Source organism: Brassica napus, chromosome C6, assembly GCF_020379485.1.
Source record: "Brassica napus cultivar Da-Ae chromosome C6, Da-Ae, whole genome shotgun sequence".
In the NCBI taxonomy this organism is placed as follows: domain Eukaryota; kingdom Viridiplantae; phylum Streptophyta; class Magnoliopsida; order Brassicales; family Brassicaceae; genus Brassica; species Brassica napus.
In genome coordinates, this window is record NC_063449.1 from 24,616,103 (window position 1) to 24,622,214 (window position 6,112).

At 32.9% G+C, this 6,112-nt stretch overlaps 1 long non-coding RNA gene across 2 annotated transcripts; it reads right to left on the reverse strand.

The window, feature by feature from the left end:
* Positions 1 to 3,790: 3,790 nt before the first annotated feature.
* Positions 3,791 to 6,112, reverse strand: LOC125588992. 2 transcript variants are annotated; one of them, XR_007325187.1, is made up of 4 exons: positions 4,886 to 6,112; positions 4,702 to 4,771; positions 4,448 to 4,559; positions 3,791 to 4,255 (listed from the first exon to the last, which is right to left on the reverse strand). It is a non-coding gene; the product is annotated as an uncharacterized LOC125588992 (long non-coding RNA). The 2 variants fall into 2 exon arrangements; XR_007325188.1 differs by having other exon boundaries at positions 3,791 to 4,559.

Genomic DNA, 6,112 nt, shown 5'->3' on the forward strand with positions numbered 1-6,112 from the left:
GATATATTGATATGTATTGTGGTTTTATCAAGCCTTTGAATTTGATTCTCGGAGGCACAATATGAGCTGACACATGAAATCCTTGAGGAGTAGACTGAACAGAATCACCAATTGTCGAAAAGCACCTCCATGAGCACCTAAAGTTTTCCTCCGAAAAACATATGCCAATTAACATAAAATTCACTGAGTACTTCAAACACGAAGAAACCTAATCTCTATACCACTGTGACAGTGTGACCCAAACACGTCGATAATCTATAAAGCTAAAAAACTTTGTCAATACTGAAAAAAGAACAACAACAACACATAACTTCTTTCTCTATATCTACACAAATTTTACTACCAGACGAGATAGGTGTATCAAAAGATAAACATCAGAGGTTCCGTTTTTAGCACTAATATCAGTCTCACACCAATTTGGAACTGATCATCCTCTACAAGCCGAGAAGTATATAAACAAACTAAGACTGGCTACCTTACTGCGAAAGAGAAAGAAACTGCTTTTGTTAGTGAGCTAATGAGAGATACAGCTCTGCTTGATAAATCAAATTACATAAACCAAAATTTATGATGCCCCATTAATGAAACGTAATCAGTCGATCGCCCCATATCCAGATTCGAAACCCTAACTCCAATTTAGATTAAAATAACTTGAATCAGATGAAAGTCTCGACGCGCAATCATCAAATAGGTTCTGACGTCCCTAGAATCATGAATCTCCACCCTGATGGGTATTCTTCCTTTTCAATGCTTTCCACAAATTAGAACGATGGCTAGAAGGTTTTCTGGAAAATCTTGTTTAAAGAATACGTTTAATTTGATAAAGTTAATCTAATGATTATGTAAATGCACATAAATATAAATACAAAATCAATTTAATCAACTTTCTAATGGAAGGTCCAAATTAAAAAAAATCACACATTAAAGAAGTCATGATTTCTATTTTAATAGTATAGATTAGCTAAATAAACCATTTAAACTTATGTATGTAACAATATAAATGAACCACAAATAAATATTCAAACATATTTTATAAGGTGGAGGTAAACCGGAGACCACAAATAATTAACCCTACATAATTTTGCGGCGTAAATTTAGGGAATATTGTTGTTTAATGTTAATAATCAATATTAATATAAAATTAGATCTCGATTAGCGCAACCAGATTTTTGTTTTCATTTATTTTTATATAAATATTTTGTTTTCAGCTCTAAATTGGTATATATTATAATATATATGTGTCTATCAATTCTTAAAACATAATAATTTTATTGTACTAGGGTCGGTCCGCGCTACGCGCGGAATGTCTATATATGTGTTATGGAAATTTGTATTTTGTGTTGTTGTTATTGGGGTCTTAAGTATAGGGTTGTTTATGAATATGATCGTAGTGTTTTTGTTCATTTTTTCTCACCAACATCTTAAAAACCATCAAGCATAGCTATACATCTTATACACCTTGCAACATCTTATTAAAGTGCAAGAACTATGTGGAGGCCGTGTGATTTCTGAGAACATGTTTTGACATCATGGAGAAGTAAGTTGCTTCAGAAGATCAGTCCATAACCTTCCCAATGCAGTCACTCCTTCTCAACCAGACTGTTTTGAGGAATTAGCAGTAAAGGCTCTAGGAATCCGTGAGAAGTCATTTGGTAGATAGAGCTTTCCTCTCTCCATACCATCATCATCAATTTTTATGTTTTTTTGTCATCGAAAAATGATTTAATAAATTCTGTGTTCGGTTATATAACCAAAAGCAGTTGTAGAGCAGTTGATATTAATGGCTATATCTCTTTGATTTGTATTAAACCTCTTTATATTGATGGTTAGATCCCTTTGTGAAGGTGAAGGATAGCTGGTAAAGTAGTTCTGTTTTCATGGTGATTTGAATGGAAGGAATATATTTTTTGTGTTGTATTTTGATGTATTAGTGTACTTAGATAGCTGAGGTTTTGGGTTAAATATCGTCACCTTCTTGATAGATATTAATGTATAATTAATGTTTTTTTTTTATTGAAATGGGTTTGTTATCTATTATAGAGTTACCATGTTAATATTTTTATGAAAGTAATATTTTTGTTGTCTTTATGAAAACAAACTGTATATTTTAACGATATTAGTTTCTTATATAAGTACACCAATATATTAAAATTGATATTTGTTTAATGGCAACTTTTGTAACGACCATCTTATATAATAAAAACTGGACTCTCTTTTTTGAGTCTATTCGACTCTCAAGCTGTATCTTTTAAAAAAAAAAAAAACTTGAAGACATGCATGGTGAGTCTATGTAACATTGTTTGTTTTCTTTAATTTTAAAACCATAATTGGTGGGTTATTTTTATTTTGTTATAGTTTTGACTCTGAAGGATAAGTTTGTGAGTACTCACAATAAGGTTTAAGTAGTGTGGAACACTTACCACCTATTCTCAGGAAGATAAGAGCTCAAGGACCTATTTTTCACCTTTGGAAACTGTATAATAATGTACTCCACAACCAGCACTACATCACCCATGAAGCTTTGCTTAAAAAAATAGATCGAGACGTCCACAACATCATCTCGTCACTATCCATCATCCTTTATGTTGCTTCTATCAGTGGCAGAACCAGAAACTTTTTGTACTGGGGTCAGAAAAAAAAATTCAAAACATAATGTTTAAATGACCAAAAAACTACAAATGTATTATACCAAAAAAAAAACTACAAATATACTCTATGCTCACTCATAGCTTGAAACCTTTTTATAACGGTTTCATTGGCTACATCTTCAAATATTTTTTTTTCAATAAAACAAATAAGACAATCACTTAGAAACTGATCACCGATGCGATTTCGTGAATCCATTTTCTTTCTCCGGGATCATGCGGCATGTCGTCTAGATGAATATCATCGGTTGATGGAGATTTTCTTTTCGGATTTAGAAATTTATCCATTAGCTTTCTGTTAAATAAGATAGAATAGTCTTTTTGACATATAAAACTAATCATTAAAAATATTCAGATCATGACATAAAGTAAAAAAATAAACAAAAGAGTAGAATATAACAAAAAAAAGTATATAAATAACGAACCTGAATGTGGAGAGCACGAGTTGGAACAGGTCGCCGTCGTCTTGTGTTCGCAGGGGAAGACAAAGGTTTTTTTTTTCCTATTTTCAATGTTTCTGTATTATAATTTATTTGGGTTTAATATAAGTTGGGCTTAAACTAAAATAACACTAAAGTTTAAATACCCAAAACATGTTTAATGATTTTAATTTTTTTTTTTGCAACTATAGAAATAAAATAAGATTAAAACTAATATAAATCCAAAGTTTTAAAAATAAAAAATGAAAATATATTAGTTGTATAATTAAATTTTGCCTTTAATGTTTTGTAATTATTTTTGTGGAGTCAAATTTATTTTTTTAAGGTGGGGTCAATACAAAATTTATCTTAAAAATATATATTTTTTTTAAAAGTAGTGGGGTCAGCTGACCCCCTTAGCTGTCTTTGCCCCTGGCTTCTATTCTGTTTTTACTTTATCTTGGCCAGAGGCTTATAGTTTTCAGGAAATAGTTTGTAAATCAAACCTTCTTTCTTAAATGATTAAAACTGTTTTAGAAAAAGAAAAATAAAAACATTTACCAACGTCTTGTGCTGTATTAATATTGTCAATTTAACTTTTGAAGGTATTACTTTTATTTAGTTATTTACTTAGACAACGCAATTTTTTTTCATAAAATCCAATCCGAATGATGTAATTCCATTACGGCGAACTACTTTTAACTGTCACCAAAAAGAAGAAAAAAATATGAGAAATGATAAGTACATTTTTTAAAATGCATAGTTTACAAATCTGTTTGCAGCGAAACACAATCCAGTGTGATGTTTTAGATCTACGATCAAGCAGCATGAAAGAATTACATAAAATATAATGTACATAGAACACTTTAAAGAAAAATCGTTTTAACATTTAAAATGAAACTTGTGATTGGGCGGTTCGGATTCTTGAGCCCAGCACATGCACGTCGAATCTCCCGGTTAATGGCTTTGACAGCTTCGTGTTGGCCAATAACCGGCGTGGAGGCTCTGCTCAATATTGGAAAAGACAGCTAGATTTATCGGACAACACTTATCTTGGGTTTATAGACAGTAAGACAAACTCGAAGACAACCCCTCCCCAAAGTCTTGGCCTCGCACAGCTTCATTCTTCTCCTAAGTGGTCTGTCTGAGTTGCTTTTCAAGCTCTCTAGCTTCCTCAGTGATCTAAACAAACTAACCTTCCATTCTAAATTAGCTAAAATAGAAAGAAAAATACATTTTCTGATAAGAACAGAGGAAAACATAAAACATCTAGTCTTTCATGTTGTATGGTTCTTATCCAAGAGTTGCATTAGTAAGAACGTAGAAAACATAGAATATTTAGAGATATGTGGAAAGAACAATAAAAGAAAAGAAGAAACTCACATTATAGTTTATGTTGGCGTCTTACATGTGAGAGCTCTATATTCATCTTTCGTGACAGCAAAAGTTTACCAACTACCACTCTCACAATAATATTCGATACTTCTCTTTTAATCTGAACAATAAAAATAGACATATGCCCATTATATATCTTCACCATCTATTTCGTAACACTATATTTTTCTTAGATTAATTTAAATTGAAGGAAGCTACTCTAGTTTAAAACCATAGACGGCCATCAATGTCGTGATCAATACCATGATAGATTCCAAAGATCGTCAAACCCGTATAAGCAGAACATTCCCATTCAAATCTGTATTTATTTTTCTGCAGTATTTTATTTATTGCAGAAACCTAAGTTAATCTGCCAGCCTTGACCACGAAACACATATAAGTTAAATCTTTAGATTGGCAACATTTTAGCTAAGACAATAGAATTACCCTTAAAAGTGAGAGACAAATCGTGAGCTACCAGCATGCTTCCAACACAACTCCATATGTCAGAAAACTTCTGTAACATCTACTTGAACAACTTTCATTTGAAAGTCTACAATCTGGGCCTGCAAGGTTAGATAAAACAACAGGAATCTCATTTTTATAATTGTAATTTGTCTCCAACATGAGGTTTTAAATTTTCAATTATATGATGATATAATTATACGCAAAATCAGTTGTCTTGCCATAGGTATTGACTCTCACTCAAAGATCTCATGTGATTAGCTTGGCTCATGTTGATCAGGTTCAGTTTATAATCCTATGATCCGTATAAAGTTTGCAATCCGGGACTGCAAGGATAGATTAAACACTAAAAACCCATAATTCGGGTTTCCATTTGCCAGAACAAACGACACTAACGGCAGCTCACTCCAGAGATTCACCGTAAATAGTCGTCTCCCATCACCTTCCCAAAACTCCATGTTCTAGTTATGAAACCAGAAACTCCAGAACACCATGAACTCTATTCCTAACGTTATATGTAGATCTTTAAGGAAAAGGGAGGCGTTTGTTTCTCAACATCACCAGAGGTATCTGAGCGTCAAGAAGAAGGAGAGATAAGTTAGCCACTCTGCTCAAAAAAAAAGTTTTTACTGTCGTCGTGAGGAATGAAAAGAATCAAAGGATGATGTTTACGGAATTAAGGCGTAACTTTTTATACATGGTGGTAAAAGTGGAATTAAGCAGTTAAGATGATCACTAATGACGACGATTGATTGCATCCCGTAACGGTTCGAATTTCTCTTATCTGGCGTAAAGAAATTCATTCTAAGGACACGAACAGATTAGCACCACTTAGATCAGCTTTAAAATCTCGTCTCCCATCACCTTCAACAAATTCCATTGTCGGTTTACGAAAGATGAAGGTGACCGTGTCGGCACGTTGAAGAAGAGGAGAGAAGAATCCGCGTCACTAGAATTAAGGTTAGGAACGAACTTTGTTTGTTTGGGCCGCTCTGGGCAAACAATTAAAGCCCATCAGATTTAGAATAAATGAAGCTGTGCGTTTCTGGAAGGCTCGACACGTGTCGGCGTAAAATCGATCGACTTATCTAGCTGGCGGATGACGTGGCATCACAGGAGAAAGGCAAACATTTCTTTACATATAGAAGATAGATAGATTTTTTTTCATTGAGTAGATTGTTTCAAACTTTCACATGTATTTGTATCTTA